Genomic DNA, 20,193 nt, shown 5'->3' with positions numbered 1-20,193 from the left:
ACCAGCCCCCAGCCCCCCGACAGCACACATCCGCACATGTCTTTATTCTTCTCCTAACTGTAAAAATAATATGGGCTCAGCACAGAACATTAAGAAAATACAAAAGGAGAGGAAAAAAGAGAATCGCAATTTTACCACTTTGGGATAAACAATATTGTGAAATTTTCCTTTCCAATTTGTGTGTGTGTGTGTGTGTGTGTGTGTGTGTGTATGAGAGAGAAAACATTTAAACATGTTGTTTTATACTCCTGTATTAAAAAGCCTATCAAAATGCGATTTTACAGTTGTATAATATTCTATCCTAAATACAAGCCATAATTTAATCATTTCCCCAGAACTGGAGATTTAGGAATTTGGATGTTTTCCTATTATATATGGCAAACCTAGACAGTGTGTTAAAAAGAAAAGATATCGCTTTGCTGACAAAGGTCGGGATAGTCAAGGCTATGATCTTTCCAGTAATCATGTAAGGACGTGAGAGTTGGACAATAAGGAAGGCAGAGCGCCGAAGAATTGATGCTTTTGAACTGTGGTGTTGGAGAAGACTCTTGAGTCCCTTGGATAGCAAGGAGATCTAACCAGTCAATCTTAAAGGAAATAAACCCTGAATACTCTTTGGAAGGACTGATGTTGAAGCTAAAGCTCTAATACTTGGGCCATCTGATCCAAACAGCTGATCATTGGAAAAGACCCTGATGCTGGGAAAGACTGAAGGCAGGAGGAGACGGGGGTGACAGAGGGTGAGATGGTTGGACGGCATCACTGATTCAATGGACATGAACTTGGGCAAACTCTGGGAAATGGTAAAGGACAGGGAGGCCTGGCGTGCTGCAGTCCATGGGGTCACGAAGAGTTGGACACGACTTGGTGACTGAACAGCAACAACAACATCCTTGTTCATACACTTGGGCATCCACACAGGCTTGCATGTGCATATTTATTTTTTGGAGCAGACCCAAATACAGACATTTCCCAGTCAATGACTGTTTCAGAGCTTCTAGTACTCAGGGACAGAATTCTCAGAAGGATGACTAATTCCCCTCAGAAGGATGACTAAAGTAAAGGATGCTTTACTGCCCAGAAAGATGCCACATGTTTGCACTCTAGGGATCAGAGCTTCTCCTTCCATTTGTAAAGGCTTTTGCTCCTGAGACTCGGTGACAGGGTGGCAGGGGAGGGGGGGTGTTGTGGAGGTGGGTTGCTCAAGGGGAGGGCTTGGCCCTGGATGTGGTCCAGAAGATCAATGTCCAGGCCGTCCAGACCCTTCCAGACACATTTACAGGCTGATACGCCTTAAGTCCCAGAGTTGGCTTTGGCAGCTACTGTCATTGTTTAGACTTCAGTCTACCAGACTCCTCTGTCCATAGGATTTCTCAGGCAAGAATACTGGAGTGGGATGCCCTTTCCTTCTCCAGGGGATATTCCCGACCCAGGGATCGAACCTGAGCCAGCCACATTGGCAGGTGGGTTCTATATCACTGAGCCACCAGGGAAACCCCTTGGCAACTTTTAGGCCCATAATAAACTTTTTTCATGGCACATGAATGAATGAGCACTAGACAGTTAAGCCTTCCGTGGATAACATTTACCGAGCAACTACTACTGCCCATACAGAGACCCAGCTATTGTCAGGGAATGTGCTGGAGATCTTAAAACACTCTCATTTAATCATTTAGTTCTCCAACTGCAGGGTACCATGGTATCCCTATTTCACAGATGGGTAAGTAAAGGTCAAGACCACTGCACTCATCTGTGCTGGGGTCAAGTCTGAGACCAGTCAGACACACTGGTCTGGGGCCAGGGTGCTTCCTGTTATATCCACAGCCTTCCCCATTCCTGGATCAGACTCAGTACTGGGTCCCGGCACAGTCACTGCCCCCTGGGACCACGCTCCAGCGGGGATGTGTGTACTGCCCGGGGGGATGATGGGAGCAGAGCAGGGACTGCCTCATTCAGCCATTCGTCTGACTTGTACTGCTGCTGCTGCTAAGTCGCTTCAGTCGTGTCTGACTCTGTGTGACCCCATAGACGGCAGCCCACCAGGCTCCGCTGTCCCTGGGATTCTCCAGGCAAGAACACTGGAATGGGTTGCCATTTCCTAGGGACTATTAATTAGGGGCCACAGTTCTAGACTCTGCAGCAGTAAGCCAGATCGGGGAGGCCCCTGCTTCTGGGGGTCCACGTTCTGGGCTGGGGATGAGAGCACGAAAGGAGAAGGAGCAAAAAAGAGGGGCAGGAGGGAAGGATGGAATAAAAAAGAAAGAATGTCTGAGAGGAACCCAAACCATTAGCAAATTCACACAGAGAGGCTACTTGCAGGCAGTTCCGTGTGCGGCCTGCTCCAAATCTCAGTGGCCTCTTTTTAAAGGATGCCCCATGACTGGGGCAACGGGTGCTTTTGAGCATCTGCGTGGGCTGCAAAGAGCAGCCTTTGACTGGCTCACGCTCAGAGGAGCTCGGCATTTCATCCACAGCACAGCTTGGTCCTTTATTTAGGTGGGGACCAGACAGGTGTCAATCTGGGCCTGGAAAATCCCATGGACAGAGGAGCCTGGTAGGCTGTAGTTCATTGGGTCGCTAAGAGTCGGACAGGACTGAGCGACTTCACTTTCACTTTTCACTTTGATGCATTGGAGAAGGAAATGGCAACCCACTCCAGTGTTCTTGCCTGGAGAATCCTGGGGACGGGGGAGCCTGGTGGGCTGCTGTCTATGGGGTCGCACAGAGTCGGACACGACTGAAGCGACTTAGCAGCAGCAGCAGCAGCAGACAGGTGTCAATCTGGGAGCTGTAGTGATGAACACAGGCCACCAGGGGGCGACCAGGAGAGGCCTCCTGCTGATCCTTGAAAGGGGCGGGCGGCAGGGTGGCGCTGCAGGTCACAGAGGTGAGTTCACTTTGTGAGAATTTATCTGGGGCTGCATTTATACTCAGGTCCTCCTTTCTTAGACCTTGCAGTTCTATTTCTAGAACTTTATCCTAGGGAAACAATTATACCAGAGATACACAAAGATGTTGTCTAAATATTACACAAAATGTTCAGTGGAGGGAATTAAATAAATTCTGGTGTATCTATCCAGCAGATTACACAGTCTTAATGATACAGACCTATATGCAGGTCAAGTAAAATACAGATAACACAATAACATTATACATGGTATTAACAGTATGATATTTTTGTAAAAATATTTATACATGTATGTGTGTGTGTGTGCATTAGTTGCTCACTCATGTCCAACTTTTTGCAACACCATAAACTGTAGCCCACCAGGGTCCTCTGTCCATGGGGATTCTCTAGGCAAGAATACTGGAATGGGCTGCCATTCCCTTCTCCAGGGGATGTTCCCAACCCAGGGATCGAACCCAGGTCTCCCACATTGCAGGCAGATTCTCTACCGTATGAGACACCAGGGAAGCCCTATACGTGTACATGTGCATCAGAAAAATCTGGGAAGACACTAGATGTGAACTGGTTAACTGAACAGTGGGATTAACTGACATGATCTTTTTACTTATGCATATTTCTTTCTGGGCTTCCCTGGTGACTCAGTGGTGTAGAATCCGCCTGCCAATGCAGGAGACGTGGGTTCAATCCCTGGGTCAGGAAGATCCCCTGGAGAAGTAAACGGCAATCCACTCCAGCATTCTTGTCTGGGAAATTTCATGGACAGAGGAGCCTGGTGGGCTACAGTCCATGGGGTTGCAAAGAGCCAGACACGACATAGCGATTAAACAGTAACCTCCTTACATGTGTCTATTATAACAGTGTATTAAATTATTAAATTAGTGTATGTTATACTAAGTATATTTTAATAGATAGGATGACAAACACAAATGAGAACAATAATTAACGTATCTTCTATTAAAAATACAATCAAAAGTTTAAATAGAAGAGCTATGACCTTGTTTTGCCCCTCAGCTGGTGATATAGATGAGACGGGTTACAGATGAATCACGCACATCCATTCTAGGGGGTCAGCAGAGGCAGTGATCGACTGTCCTGCAGGGAGGGGCCCAGACTTTCCCGTGAAACCTACTCACCCTTTGGATCTTAGCTAATGGTCCTGTCCACTATAGCCTTCCATCCTGTGTACCCCCAAGACCACAACCTCTCCTTGGGGGCTCCTGTCTCAAGATGCAGTTCTTATCTCGGCCCCCCCAGAGGTCTGGAAGCTCTCAGCGAGGAGCAGACAAGTTACTTCTCATCGTGGAATTTCTAAAGCCTCGCCCAGATCATCAGCACAGTGCTGCCTGATAAATCCTGCTGATTGAGAGATGAGTGACAACCACCCTCAACCTAGACCGACAACACTGTTGGCCGATTCTACCCCTCCAGCATATCCCCACTGATCCCACCCCTACCTGGGGGAGTACCGTCTCCTCCAGCAGCCCTGACATGGCACCACCCTTCTCTAGGGTCTTCATCTGACCCGCCCACCCTTACTTCAGGTGAAGATGAAGACACTGTTAGCTGGTGGCCTCTTAGAAGGTGGGGCTCAGGCCAGGCCGGAAGCTGAATTTCTCCCTCCCGAGCAAGCCTGGACTTCAAGGTTGGTTTAGCCCCCTTTCCTGACACCTCTGCTGCACGCCCCTCCCCGGAATTAATCACACACCCGTTGTCCTCTGCCCAGCGACCATCTCAGCTTCTCCTTCTCCCAACCCCCAGGGCCCTAGGTTCTTAGACAGACCACTCCCTGCCCCCTGACTCCACTTCTGTTGAGATCTCTGGACGTTAGCCTGATCCCTCCTCTCCTCTCTTCAGGGGATATGGAGGCACAGTGGGTATTTTCATCCAAATCGTTGGGGGAAAAGGCGGGGCACTGGCCAGAGCCTTTGGTTGGTGGGGGGAGGAGAGAGCAGCTTCCCAGGCTGACACAGCCCTGCCACTTACTTGCAAAGGGGCTGCTAACTTCTCCTCCCAGAGGCCTCACCTGTGCCCCTCCCTATCCAGTTCTGTGGGTAGTTAATGTCGTTTAAGTTTCCTATTGCCACAAACTCAGTGGCTTAAAACAACACACATTTGACTTCCCTGGTGCTCTAGTGGTTAAGACTCCACGCTCCCCCTGCAGAGGCCATGGGTTCAATCCCTGCCCTCCCTCTCCCCCCACCCCCAGTCAGGGAAGTTCCATGGGGCACTCGGTATGGCAAAAATAAAAAATTAAAATGACACGCATTTATTATCTTACAGTTCTGGAGGTCTGAAGTCTGACTGCACTCATTATACTGGGCTCCCTCGGGCCATCTCCCATCTCAAGACCCTTAATCTTCCTCATGCCTGCAAGGTCTCTGGCCATGTAAGGTGCCTACCACAGGCCTGGCTGACTGGAGGTGGATCTCCCACCACACGGGGAACTCTTGAAGGCAAGGCCACGGCCCTCTCATCTCAGTCCCCCTCACCTCCATTTGTAACAGAGAAAGTGACAAGGACGACCGTGTGGAATTACTGAACTTGAAATCAGCCGACGGCCGATTTCCTACCCCTGATCCCAGAGCTCCCGGGTGATGGGACAGCTCGTTCTCCATGGTGAGCCCCTCTCTGCTCTAAACCTCAGGGTCACAGCCCGTGTCTGATTCTGCCACCTCAGGGTGTGGGAGAGGGGTGGGCTCTGGTGTCAGAAAGACTCGGGGGTGAACCCTGCTTTGTTACAGAGAGTATAGCCGAGTGAATCGTTTACCCAACTCGCCCCCATCTCCTTCCCTGTAAGTGCCGGCGATAATACGGTAGAACCACTGGATTCTCCCAAGGAGGGAATCAGGTCATCTAGGATAAATAAAATGTGGCACCGGTCACTCAGTCATTCCGAATATTCTTTTCTTCTCCTGTTTGTGTAGTAATTCAAAACCGAGAGTATTCTCGGTTATTCAGCTGCTTCAGCTAAAGTGAGGGAGTTGAGAACCTGGCCTTTCCGGGTGTGAGTTTTTGTGCGATCAGTTAATCAGATGCTCCTTTGTGAGTGTACAGACCACCCTCCACATCCCCACAGGTTTTGTTGAGACCACCTGCCAAGAGATGCTCTGAGTCCAATCAGCACTGTTGCTCAATCCACCGCCTCGGGTTTGTTGGTTTTGACGGTTTTTTCCCTTTGTGAAACAGAGTCTACTTCAAAGTGCCAGGTAAGACATGAAAATAACTATAGACAGCAAAATCCCATGAATAGAAAACCAAAAAAGGTTGGCCTCAATTCCACCATCTGGGAGTTGGGAAGATCTGACCAGAAACTGACTCCTGGTAAGAACGAGGGAATAACGGCTAAAGTCACTTCAGTCAGGTGACCCCAGAAGCCTCTGGAAGGTCTTTCTGAAAGCCCCATCCAGCCGGCCAGGTCTAATTTTAAGCTGCTTTCGGAACTGACCTCTGGATGTCACAGTCTTATGGAGATGAGTAACTGGGCCTTCTCATACCCGTGGGCAGGTGTCGTCACTGGACCCCTGAGGAGGGGATGAGTGGCCTGGATGAGTTCACGGCTCAGATCTGGGGGTGATGATTCCTAACTTCAAACACCAGGAGGTCCATCATGCAGAAAAGAGCATGGCTTGAGGAGAAAGAACAAGAAAAGAAGTCTTCTCTTGCTCAGTCATTTAATTGCTAAGTTATATTCAGCCCTCTTGCGACCCCATGGACTGGAGCCCGCCAAACTCCTCCGTCCATGGGACTTCCCAGGCAAGAATACTGAAGCAGCTTGCCATTTCCTTCTCCAGGGGCTCTTCCCAACCCAGGGATCGAACCTCCGTCTCCTGCTTGGCAGGTGGGTTCTTTACCACTGAGCCACCCAGGAAGCCCCTTGCTCAGTTAGATGCTAGCAATCAGAAGGACACTGCATGGGGTGAGGATGGGGCTGGGAGCAAGGAACTCATTTCCTCATCAGGGATGATCTTGTCAAGATCAGAAAAAGTCTTGTTGGCTTATTGAAGCGGGGACAGCAGAACAGAGTGCTGAAGGTCTATGTTACCTGAAAGATTTCCTGACCATAACTGCCAGGACAGTGAGGACCTTCCCCCCTTCCCACAGCATCTTGGAGCCTAGAACAGGGCAGACACTCCAAACTATAACACTTGGTGAGTGAATGAACTCCAGGGCCATCGGCCAAGAATCCCACAGGCATGCTGAGATTTGGGCCTGGAGCCAACGTTTCCCTTTTTGTGGGCTCAAGACCCATTTCTTAACCTGAGGTTCAGATTTTTCATTTAAAACTGGGGAGGGGCTTCTCTGGTGGCCCCATGGTTAAGAATCTGCCTACACTGCAGGGAACATGGGTTTGATCCCTGGTCCGAGAAGATTCCACATGCTTCGGAGCAACTAAGCCCATGCACCCAACTCCTAAGCCTGTGCTCTAGAGCCGGAGAGTCACAGCTACTGAAGCCCGTGTGCCCTGGAGCCTGTGCTCCTCAACAAGAGAAGCCACCACAATAAGAAGCCACAATTAGAGGAAGCCCGCACACAACAATGAAGAACCGGCACGGGCAAAAAGAAATCAATTCATTAAAAAAAAATTAAGACGGGGGAAAAAAGTGTAGACAGCCTCAAAGAAGAAGGGAGATGCCGGGAGGGCCTTATACTATGTGAAAAACACTTTTGGGGAGGAAAAAGCGAGTCTCGAGATAAACTTAGCTATCATCCCTGAAATTAAAAACATGCCTTAAAAATAATCCTATATATTATGCATGGATCCACATATATGTAAATGTACAGACAAGGACGGTAAACATATCAGCCAGATTTACAACAGCAGCAGCAGCTGTAATTTATCTGAGAAAGGAGGATATGGCGGGAAGGAGACTGATTCTGTTTGTAATATGTTATTCTAAGAAAAGAAAGATGAGGAAGCATGATTAAATATTGAAGGGGTCTGTTCTGGTTGGTGGGCATATGGATGGTGTTTTAAACTTCATCACATCAGTTCAATGCTTTCAACACTGGAGAGCACCACACACGAGATGCTTAGGACCAGACCCCTCGGAAGCCAGGGTGGTGCCTCCACCTTGGGGTGCCTGTCCTTCCATGTTGGGGTCACTGTGTGGCATGTGTGGCCCATTATGGCGTGGAAGGGCTCCAGGATGGCGTGGCTGTCATGGACACTTGGGCCCCGTCCTCCAGGGTCCACGCAGTGCCCACCCCACCCCCTACAGCAGTGCTGCTCCGTGGAGGCAAGGCCTCCAGGTCCCATCTGTTTCTGCCAAGGAGTCAGAAGTGACATAAATCTCCCCTAAGCTGGGCCCCTCCAGGGGAAGGAGCAGAAGATGCTTTCAAAAGAAAATCTTCAAAGAGCGGTCACCATAGCCCAGCCAGACACTTTCCTGAATAACGAGCACCTTGCACAGAAGGGGACGTTTGTTGGTGGTGGCTGATGAAGGGAGCTTACTGGCTATATACCCTGGGCTCCACCAGACTCTGCCCCCTCGAAGGCCCTCCTCAGGGCCCTGGCAGTGCAGGGTTCTGGCCCAGGCACACGTAGATTCAACTAGACTCTGGAGGATGGGGCCCCAGTGCCCACAGCAGCCACGCCCCCCTGGAGCCAGTCCACACCACACTTGGCCATGTGTGCCGCACAGTGACCACAACAGTGTGGATGAAAAAGTTAAATTTGTACTAGAGTAAAAACATTCCTGGTAGCTCAGACGGTAAAGAATCTGCCTGCAATGCAGGAGACCAGGGTTCGATCCCTGGGTCAGGAAGATCCCGTGGAGAAGGAAATGGCAACCCACTCCAGTACGCTTGCCGGGAGAATCCCATGGACAGAGGAGCCTGGCGGGCTACAGTCTATGGGGTTGCAAAGAGTCGGATACGATTGAGCAACTAACACACAAAAACATTCCTATTGTTCTACATCCCTTTGGGGCCAGGAGACTTGGGGTCTGGCCGCTGCAGCCCTGCCCCTCTTTCCAAACCTCATTCACCAGGGAGGAAGCTCAGATAAGCCATCCCTAAGGTTCAAGCCCAGTGCTCAGAAGCCTGCCAGACACTAAGAAGCCAAGAGTCAGTTATAAATGGCTGTAAAGTGAGACCTGAGTGGTGAGATCATCAGATAATCACTCAGATAAAGTCCTCAGAACTAATAAGGACCTCCTGCACAGCACAGGAACTTGACAATATACTCTGTAATAGCCTACATGGAAGAAGAATCTTAAAAAAAGAGCAGATATACATATATATATATATAACTGATTCATTTTGCTGTCCTCCTAAAATGAACACAACATTGTAAATCAACTAGACTCCAATAAAATTTTTAAAATATTCCTCAGACAAAATACAGGGCCCCCAGTTAAATGTGAATTTCAGATAAACAACAAAATAATTTTTTTTTGTATAATAGTAGTAAAATACTCTGGGAGCTGATGATGGACAAGGAGGCCTGGTATGCTGCAGTCCATGGGGTCGCAAAGAATCGGACACGACTGAGTGACTGAACTGAACTGAGTAAAATAATTTTGTGTATGTGTCTGTGTGTGTGTGTGTGTGTGAAGTCACTTCAATAGAGTCTGACTTTGTGACCCTGTGGACTGTAGCCCACCAGGCTCCTCTGTCCATGGGATTCTGCAGGCAAGAACACTGGAGTAGGCTGTCATGCCCTCCTCCAGGGGATCTTCTGGACCTAGGGATCAAACCCGTATCTCTTCTGTCTCCAGCATTGGCAGGCGGATTTTTTTTACCACTAGCGCCACCTGCTGCTGCTAAGTCGCTTCAGTCGTGTTCTACTCCGTGCGACCCCATAGACGGCAGCCCACCAGGCTCCGCCATCCCTGGGATTCTCCGGGCAAGAACACTGGAGTGGGTTGCCGTTTCCTTCCCCAATGCATGAAAGTGAAAAGTGAAAGTAAAGCTGCTCAGTCGTGTCTGACTCGCAGCGACCCCAGGTACTGCAGCCTACCAGGCTCCTCTGTCCATGGGATTTTCCAGGCAAGAGTACTGGAGTGGGGTGCCGTTGCCTTCTCCCAGAAGGCCCCTGCTGCTGCTGCTACTGTTGCTGCTGCTAAGTTGCGTCAGTCATGTCCAACTCTGTGCGACCCCACAGACGGCAGCCCACCAGGCTCCCCTGTCCCTGGGATTCTCCAGGCAAGAATACTGGTGTGGGTTGCCATTTCCTTCTCCAATGCATGAAAGTGAAACGTGAAAGTGAAGTTGCTCAGTCGTGTCCGACTCTTAGCGACCCCATGGACTGCAGCCTACCAGGCTCCTCCGTCCATGGGATTTTCCAGGCAAGAGTACTGGAGTGGGTTGCCATTGCCTTCTCCGCAGAAGGCCCCTAGGAAGCCCTAAATAATTTTCGTATATCTCAAATGTCGTATTAGACATATTTTGAGCAAAAAAAATTATATGTGTAGTAAAAAATTATCTGACATTCAAATTTAACTGGGCTAACAACCACAGCTGTGTTCTGCCCACCTTCTCTACCAGCCGTGCCAACCAGCAGATGCCCCACGTGACCCCAGACACGTGCTTGCTCTGATGCAGGCAGAAACTAAGAGCTCCAAACAGACCTGCTTTGGGCTTCCTGGAAAGTGGGAAATCCTTTTCGCCTCAGCGGGAGGGCTCTGCCTCCTTCCCCAGAAGCTCAGGGTCAGGATCAGCACCAGGGCTAGTCTGCAGTGACCGCCCCCAGCCCCAGGCTTTAGGCGTCTTGTCTAAAACCACTAATGAGCATCACACACCTGGGACTGGCATCCAGGCCTCCGGACCACCAAGCCCACGGGCTGTCTCATGAAGTCACGTGACACCTGGCGATGCTACCCCGGCAGAGAACTGGCCTCCACACTTGGCTCTTTTGTTCAAAGAGCACAAGTCAAAAGAGCAGTCCTGCCCTTCCATCAAACTTGAGAGCGCACAGGCAGCCACCCACCTCCCTATGTGTTTCTTCTGTGGAGGCTGAAGTTAATGGCAATATTTGCCACTCCTGTTGGCTAGTGTTTACACACTGAAGACTTTTTAATTAAAGACAAAGTGGAGGAAATAAAAACAGTAGCTACCATTTATCGAGAGCCTGCTCTATGCCAGGTATGCCCTGGGCATCTTATGGGCATGGCTGCATTTTATCATGAACAACGAACCCCTTGGGTTGGGTACCATCATCGTGTATGTGAGGGGTGAAGCCTCACCCCACAGCCAATGTATGTGGATGCTGACGCTGTGCAGGACCAAGAGGAGAGGTGCTTTATTCCCTCAAAGAGAGAGGGGAGCCATGCGGCACCCCCAAATGTGACCAGGCAGAATGCCATTCAGGCCAGTGCTGAGTGCACACAGAGAACATTTTTTTTTAAGATTTTTTTTTTTTTACGTCAGCGATTTTTAAAGTCTTCATTGAATTTGCTACACTACTTCTTCTGCTTTATGTTTTGGCTTTTTGGTTTTGAGGCGCGGGGGATCTTAGCTCCCTAACCAGGGATCGAACCTGCACCTCCTGCACTGGACGGTGAAAACTTAACCACTGGGCCACCAGGGAAGTTCCGACACGCTGAGAACTTTTAGAGCAACCTCTGTGTTTATTTGGTGCCTCCCTCGCAGCATGGGACCACTGTGACATTAGTCTTGTGCAACGGTGACTCTCAAAAAGTTTCCTGACCAGGGATGGTGATGGGTCAGATCCCATCAACTGCAGGGGCCACACTGTCCTTCTTACTTACCCCTGAGCTCTATGTTCCATGCATTTTCACGAAGCTGCCTCATGGCTCAGGCTGCTCACCTGCCTACCTGTCCTCCACCTGGGCTCATGTCCTCTCCTGAGGCTCTCCTGAGCATTCAGGGGCCCAGCAGGGATGAACAGGAAGTCCCAACGAAGAGCTATTTCACCCTCACACCAGCCCAGCACCAGGGGGCTGGCTCGGGGCTCAGAGAGGGGCAGTCGTTTCCCTGAGCTTACACAGCTATAAGTAACTGATCAGAAACCAGCAACATCTGCCAACTCCTAACCCCTACTGTCACTCTAGGCTGTATGGCTTTCTCCCACACTAATTCATTCCTACAACTGATGAAATATTTATTATGTTACATTACATTTATTATACTATATTTTATTTATTGTATCATGTTGCATTACATTATATTATAGTTAGCAATGTACTAACATTACATGAGGGCTTCCCAGGTGGCGCTAGCGGTAAAGAACCTGCGGGCCAATGCAGGAGACGTAAGAGACGTGGGTTTGATCCCTGGGTCTTGAAGATCCCCTGGAGGAGGGCATGGCAACCCACTCCAGTATTCTTGCCTGGAGAATTCCCATGGACAGAAGAGCCTGGCAGGCTACAGCTCACGGGGTCAAAAGAGTTAGACACGACTCAAGCGACTTAGCACACAAGACTTAGCACATTACATCATGTTACATTACATTATATTATAGTTAGCTCTGTACTTGGGTTACATTATAGTATATAATGTCAAGTTCACTATACTATCAGCACACTGTATTAGGGCTAGCTGTGTGCTTGTATATCTTTCTTAAGGGCTGAGCTTTTTCAGGACACAAGCTGAGTTTAATTTCTCTTTGAATCCCTGGTGCCAAGCACATCAATTCACACAGACTAGATGGTAAAACTTTTTTTATTAAAAAATATTTTCTCAATTACTTGCTGCACCTTGCACTCTTTGATACAATAGCTGCCTGGTGGGCGCGGTGGTTCTCCTTGTTGTGGCTGAATATTTCTAGACCCACAGAATGCCTAGGAAAATAAGGATATTTTTGGAAAGCCTGGGAGCATTACAGAATTAAGAGGAAAAATCAAATTCACCATCTTTGAAACTGTTGCCATAGAAACTCAGCACAACGCAGCAGGAGAAAACACTGTCTCGTCAGAACCCATCATCTTTGATTACGAGGAATAAAGAGAACACTTGCCTTGGAGACAGAAAAGCCAGACAGCAGTGTGGGGGTCCAGAGTTCCAGGACCCTGTCCACAGTGAGAACGCAGAGGCCATCACTTGTTTTTAGAGGAAGCTGGCTAAGAACCTTAAGGAGAAACAGGGAAGACCAGTTCAAGTTGATGCTACCTTACCGACTATTTGCTGAGCAAACACAAAAACAATGGGGAGTTTTGAAATTCTCCCTGAGGGAACAGCAGGCAAAGGTTGTCATAAATTAGTACCTATTCTGTCCCAGTGAATTCAATAGCATCTTCTGAGTAATTCCATAGCATCTCAACAACCAACTGAGCATCCCCTGTGGCAGCCCACATCCTTTCCTGAGGGGGCCTTTATTGTATCAAATTCTCTTTATCCAGTAGAATAAAATCTCAGGGCCTGAGGGTCATGGCAAGAAACTTATGCCACTGTTCATTCATTCATTCACTGGCTAAACAAGCATCGACTATTTGCCAGGGGGCAGGGGTGAAAGCCTGAGGTGCAAAGAGAAAAAACATGTGATCCCCATTTTGGAGGAAGAGAGAAGGAGAAAGGGAAAGAGAGAGAAGCCGGGAGAAAGAGAGGGAGGGAGAGAGGTGGGGACAGAATTAACTAATGAAATAAAATTTGAATAGAGCGAGTTCTACATCAGTGGGCGTGTGCATACCAGAGAGCAGGTAAGACGGGGCGACAGTACACCAGCGTCTTTACCCCCCCAAGTGGGTCCTCTTGGGTGATTTTTAAAACCTCCCCTCCTCTATGTGACAAAATGACAAAATCATTTTCAGAGTCACAACAAGAAACAAATAACAACATCCTTGGCAGGAGACACTGGCATCTCCATGGAATGTTTCTAATGTTTTAAGACACCAGAGTCTCCTTCAACCTATAAAGGTCCCGGTGCATCGCTGCACCCCTCCTCCCCAGGGACACCTGTGTGTGCAGGAAAAAGGGGCAGACACTGCAAAAGCAAGGCATGACCATTGTCCTGGGAAGCTTCCAGAAGGTTTTCACGAGGAGCTGTCCCTTGATACGGGTCCTGATAGATGGACAGGGAGGAGTCTGTCAGGCAGAGAGAAGGGGTTGATCTGTCCAAATTCTTCTGATACTATGAGATAGGACCTAGTTCATAGCAATCTCAACCCATCCTTCATTGGCTGTGTCGGGTACCATCTTGGAAAGAAGCCGCAATGACAGGTGTTCCTGTATGAAGACAAAGACTCTTCTGGTCCATTGAGAAGCCACGTCGAAGCCCCCTGCCTGGGCACAGGAGAGAAGGAGAGCCCAGTGTGTTGTCAAGAAAACAGGGCAGAGAAGATATAAGAAAGTGAATGTGAAGTTGCTCAGTTATATCTGACTCTTTGCGACCCCATGGACTGTAGCCCACCAGGCTCCTCCATCCATGGAACTTTCCAGGCAAGAATACCGGAGTGGGTTGCTATTTCCTTCTCCAGGAGATATTCCCGACCCAGGGATTGAACCCGGGTCTCCTGCACTGCAAGCAGACTCTTTAACCTCTGAGCCACCTGGGAAGTCAAAGATATAAGAGGCTGAGGCCAAATGCCTAATTCCTTCCAGCAAGCACAGCAGTTCCAGAGATGGCCTGAACAGAGTCCCAGAGTGCCAGGAAATCAAGTCAAGACCCAGGTGTGACTTCTATTATTCCCCCAAAGTCCCCACCGTCCTGTTTTTGGATCAAGAGGACTTTTTAAGAAGTAATTGCTCACAAGGACGCTTAATCCCTGATCAACTGGCATGGCCAAGAGGGCTACTCCATCGTGATTCTCTGTCCCCGAGGGTAACATCCACCATCTGCAGGCTTGCAGGGACCAGCAGGGCTGCGACCTTGTCCACAGCTGCAAATCAACAGGTACTTAAGAACCTCTCTGGCCTCAACTTAACAAACAAGCATCTCTCACCTCCTGACCACCACTTCATAACCTCCCAGATGTTTTTTGTTTTTTTTTTTTCCAAACAGTAGATTAAGTTTTTTTCTTTCTATGCGCTAACAGTCATGGTTTTACTGTGTACTGACACCCTCTTGTTTTGAGATTCAGAAGCACTTGTGCTATCTTTAATTCTGAGTCCTTTGCACATAGTAGGTACTCAATAAATACTCACTGACTTGTTTGGGCAAAATCAAGTCTGTATTACGCGCCACAGGAAATCTCTCTGTTGGAGAGAAGTCATCTTAGAAATGAGGTTGTATTCTTCCCAAGAGTATTTAAGGACACTCCAAGGCTAACAAGGACTGGGGTGGCCCAAGAAAGCATTTCAGTCCTCCGTGGAAAAACCCTGGTTCAGTTTCAGCTGAAAAGCTTGGGAAAGGGATCTGGGCTTATTTCCTGCAGAATCTGACAAAGATGCCATTCTGAAGATTGGGGTTAAGAGAATCTGATTGTCACCAGCAGCTGGAGGCAAGGGAGGAGGGAGGGAGGAGGAATCTGCTCTAAGAAGAGGCAGAAAATGCCTCCTTTTCAATCAGAAAAGACAGTCCTCTTGTTTCAAATGAGTAAAGTACAAACACACACAGGTTCATGTGCTCAGTCGTGTCCGACTCTTTATAACCCCGTAGACTGTAGCCCGGCTCCTCTGTCCATGGGATTTTCCAAGCAAGAATACTGGAGTGGGTTGCCATTTCCTTCTCCAGGGGATCTTCCCGACCCAAGGATCAAACCTGTGTCTCCTGCAGCCCCTGCATTGGCAGGTGGATTCTTTACCACTGAGCCACTTGAGAAACCTAAAGATACCCATGGGTGACTGTAATCTCCATGTCAGCTTTTGCAACATGCAGGCAAGAAAGAAGGGCAGATAAATGAAAGGGTGAGTAAGACAAAGAACCACTGGTCCTTTTGGCTTTCTGTCCTGATGAATTGGGAGCAAAGACCGTGACACTAATCACATAAGTGAAGTGGGAAGAAGGGCTGGGGTTCCGGCCAGGGTGCAGATTCAGGCTGTGTCTCCCATGGAGGGTGTGGCCATAGGCATACCACCTCTCCCCAAGCCCATTTTCTTCACCTGACATGTGTGTGGGGCAACCCCTGGACTGCCAGCGCATGGGGAAGTTCAGAGGTGATGTGCACACAGCAGGCACTTAGTAAGGGAAGCAACTTGTTGGAGAGAAGCAGTAAGCAGATAAGAAAGCTGCCTGAAAGTGCTTTTGATTTCAAAAGGTGCCAGAGGTCCAAGACAGATGGAGAGAGGATTTATCATCAGGAATTTTCCCTGATAGCTCAGTTGGTAAAAGGATTCGCCTGCAATGCAGGAGATCCTGATTCAATTCCTGGGTCGGGAAGACCCGCTGGAGAAGGGACAGGCTGCTGCTGCTGCTGCTGCTAAGTCGCTTCAGTTGTGTCCGACTCTATGCAACCCCATAGACGGCAGCCCACCAGGCTTCCCCATCCCTGGGATTCTCTAGGCAAGAACACTGGAGTGGGTTGCCATTTCCTTCTCCAATGCATGAAAGTTTAAAGTGAAAGTGAAGTCGCTCAGTTGTGTCCAACTCTTAGCGACCCCATGGACTGCAGTCCACCAGGCTCTTCCATCCATGGGATTTTTCCAGGCAAGAGTACTGGAGTGGGGCGCCATTGCTACCCACTCCAGTATTCTTGGGCTTCCCTTGCAGCTCAGCTGGTAAAGAATCCACCTGCAATGTGGGAGACCTGGGTTCCATTCCTGGGTTGGGAACATCCCCTGGAGAATGGAAAGGCTACCCACTCCAGTATTCTAGCCTTGAGAATTCCATGGACTGTATAGTTTATGGGGTCCCAAAGAGTCGGACACAACTGAGCGACTTTCATTTTCACTTTTCTCATTAAGGAGATGTGTTGTTACCGAGATAGACGACTCAGTGGCGGAGGAATTACCTCTTTGAGAATGAGTGAGAAAGCTGGGGAATTGTGCGAGGCGTTTATTTCCTTAAATCTTGCTCACCCGCAGGCATCATCTGTTATACACTGGTTATACTGTGGCTAACACAGTATACTTAAAAGAAAACACAGTAAATTAAACACACACCCACAAGCATCACATTTGCCACTGCAGCTTGGATAGTCCTCACACCAGCCTGAGCGGCTGCTCTCGGCCATCCTGGTGGCCCCGTTTGCTGTCTGTCGCTTAACCAAGAGCAGGCAGCTCTTTGAGTGAACTCACCGACTTAAGCCTGGGGCGACAACACACATGCCCAATGGCAACAGATTATACCAAACCCCAGCTACCCCAACAGAGAGAAAGGGCAGGACAAGGGGTCGGGCCGTCCGGATTTCAACACCTGACTTGGTTACTGCAGAGCTGTGTGACCAGAGAAGAGTCCCTCACCCTCTCTGAGCCCTATTTTTCTCAGCTGCAAGATGGGACCAATGAGAACACTTCCCTCCTTGGGATGCTGTGAGGACTTCATGAGCTTTCAGATGTAAAGACCTGAGCTCAATGCTTGGCCCAGGGTGTTAAGCACAGGGCCTGGCACCGCATGGTTAATAATATAATAAGCAACCGACTTTCTAGCAATGATTGTTATCACTACTATTATCAGCAGTAGTAGTTGATGGTTCTCTCCACTTTAGTTTTAGTACTTTAAGATGGTGCATCTCTGAAAAGAACTTTTTCAAACTCTGGAATTAGGAGCTCAGTATTTTCCCTCCAACTCTAGAATCTGTAGCGAACAAGCAATGAGCTGGGGAAATGGGCTGAAGGGGTGTGCTGGGGCATCCGAGAACCCTTGGCTCACTCCCTCCCCCAGAGAGCATCTTGGACCCTCTGATGTTTGGGGGATGGACGGGATGGAGGGCTTATTCCTCTTTGGACAGATGTGTGTTGATGGGCTGGTGGTGGGCAGATTCCCTGGGGCTGGCGGTGAGGGGGAGGGAAGAGATGCCTGGCCGGGGAGGAAAGTAAGTGTGTGGGTGAGGCAGGAGGAGGGGAAGAAAGAGGGTGAGCCGAGCCCCGAATTCCCAGCTCACAGCAAGAGGGAATGCGGGGGATGCAAACCAGCTGCTGGAATAAACTCAACCTACGAGAAACATCAATAACCTCAGATATGCAGATGACACCACCCTTATGGCAGAAAGTGAAGAGGAACTAAAGAGCCTCTTGATGAAAGTGAAAGAGGAGAGTGAAAAAGTTGGCTTAAAACTCAACATTCAGAAAACTAAGATCATGGCATCCAGTCCCATCATTTCACGGCAAATAGATGGGGAAACAGTGGAAACAGTGAGAGACTTTATTTTCTTGGGCTCCAAAATCACTGCAGATGGTGACTGCAGACATGAAATTAAAATATGCTTGCTTCTTGGAAGAAAAGCTATGGCCAACCTAGACAGCATATTCAAAAGCAGAGACATTACTTTGCCAACAAAGGTCCATCTAGTCAAAGCTGTGGTTTTTCCAGTGGTCATGTATGGATGTGAGAGTTGGACTATAAAGAAAGCTGAGCGCCTAAGAATTGATGCTTTTGAACTGTGGTATTGGAGAACACTCTTGAGAGTCCCTTGGACTGCTAGGAGATCCAGCCAGTCCATCCTAAAGGAAATCAGTCCTGAATATTCATTGTAAGGCCTGATGCTGAAGCTAAAACTCCAATACTTTGGCCACCTGATGCGAAGAACTGACTCATTGGAAAAGACCCTGATGCTGGGGAAGATTGAAGGCGGGAGGAGAAGGGGACGACAGAGGATGAGATGGTTGGATGGCATCACCAACACGATGGATGTGAGTTTGAGTAGGGTCCGGGAGTTGGTGAAGGACAGGGAAGCCTGGCGTGCTACAGTCCATGGGGTCGCAAAGAGTCGGACATGACTGAGCGACTGAACTTACTTACTGTTTATCCACGAGACCAACAAACATGTACAGCACTGGAAGCTTCTACACCTTGCAAGGCGCGTCTCCACTGGCTCTGCTCATTCAGGGCTCGCGGTGTAACACGGCCACTCTCCGTCGGTACTGGCCAAAAGACTGCCGCTCTGGGGTACAAGGACTTGCCTGAGGGCCCCAGTGAGCGCGGTGGTGGGGGGCGGTGCAGCTCAGAACCAGATCCGCTACTTTCGCCTTCACGCCATCCCCATGCCCTGCCCTCGGGACAGGCTGGGAAGAATGACACAGTCTGGGCCACGGGGGGCTGCCCCCAACGTCTGCCTGCACCGATGCCAGCCCAGCGATGGGAAGGAGCAGTGCTGAGAGGCTGGAACAGGAGAGCACTGCCTTGGCCCCCGGGGTTCAGGGCACCTGGCTTCCCGGAGACGGGGCTTGAACCTGGCCTTGAAGCAGGGGGCATTCTGGGGAAAGCACAAAGGGTTTGGGCAGCATCTGGTTGAAGCAGGGACCAGGAAGATGCGTGTGAGGGCCCAAGTGAGAGAGGCCGCCTGGGTCTGCTCTTAGGGACGGAGGGTCAGCCCAAGTATTGGGATGTTATCTCACGGGCCAGTATTTCCAGCATCACATGGAAATCTCTGCAGCGTGCTTGAGTGCTGCTCTCTGTGGGAAAAACTAAAAGTTAACTTTGATTAAAACCTGTTCTGATAAATCCTGCTTTGCTTTAAAGTGTTCTCGGAGCAAGTAAAGTATTAGAGCCTTTTAAGAAGTCTCACGGAGAAGGCAATGGCAACCCACTCCAGTATTCTTGCCTGGAAAATCCCACGGACGGAGGGGCCTGGTGGGCTGCAGTCCATGGGGTCGCTAGGAGTCAGACACGACTGAGCGACTTCACTTTATTTTTTCACTTTCATGCATTGGAGAAGGAAATGGCAACCCACTCCAGTGTTCTTGCCTGGAGAATCCCAGGGACGGGGGAGCCTGGTGGGCTGCCGTCTATGGGGTCGCACAGAGTCGGACACGACTGAAGCGACTTAGCAGCAGCAGCAAGAAGTCTCAAGCAAGGAGACGAACATTTAAAACCCCGGCAGCATTTTAATAAGTTTCATAGTTTTCAATAAACCAATATTCAAGAGGCTTTTAAAAGTCAGAAGGGAGAATTAAGGGTTGGGGGTCAGGGGAGAGGCAGGCAGCGACGATGTCATTACGGAACCCTCTTCCAGTGGATAAAGCATTACTGGAACAGGGCACAGCGATTTCCAGGAGACAAAAGATGTGAGCAAGCTGTGTGCAAACAAAGGGGGCTAACTCTTCTGTGTGAATCAGAGATACAGAGGAGTGGTCGCGTGAGAAGGATGTACACCAAGAACTACTGGCAGAGACTGGGGGACAGTGAGAGTAGTGGGGGCACTAACTGGGAGAGGACATAAGGAAAAGTCCCACTTCTTGATCTGGAGGACAGTTACAGGGGTGTCTACATATGTATGTTGCAACCCCCAAGAGCACCCCACTGTTGTATGTTGGGGTCCCAAAGAGCAACCCACATTCAGTGATTCTCT

General features: G+C 49.3%; 1 protein-coding gene across 1 annotated transcript in view; it reads right to left on the bottom strand.

The window, feature by feature from the left end:
• C19H14orf132 (chromosome 19 C14orf132 homolog) overlaps positions 1-20,193 on the bottom strand; it is a 59,559-nt gene that overhangs the window by 8,606 nt on the left and 30,760 nt on the right. The gene's annotated exons all lie outside the window — the stretch shown is intronic.

The sequence above is a fragment of the Bubalus kerabau genome, chromosome 19, assembly GCF_029407905.1.
Source record: "Bubalus kerabau isolate K-KA32 ecotype Philippines breed swamp buffalo chromosome 19, PCC_UOA_SB_1v2, whole genome shotgun sequence".
In the NCBI taxonomy this organism is placed as follows: domain Eukaryota; kingdom Metazoa; phylum Chordata; class Mammalia; order Artiodactyla; family Bovidae; genus Bubalus; species Bubalus kerabau.
Note: the sequence above shows the minus strand (reverse complement) of the source record. Positions and strands in the feature narration are given on the sequence as shown.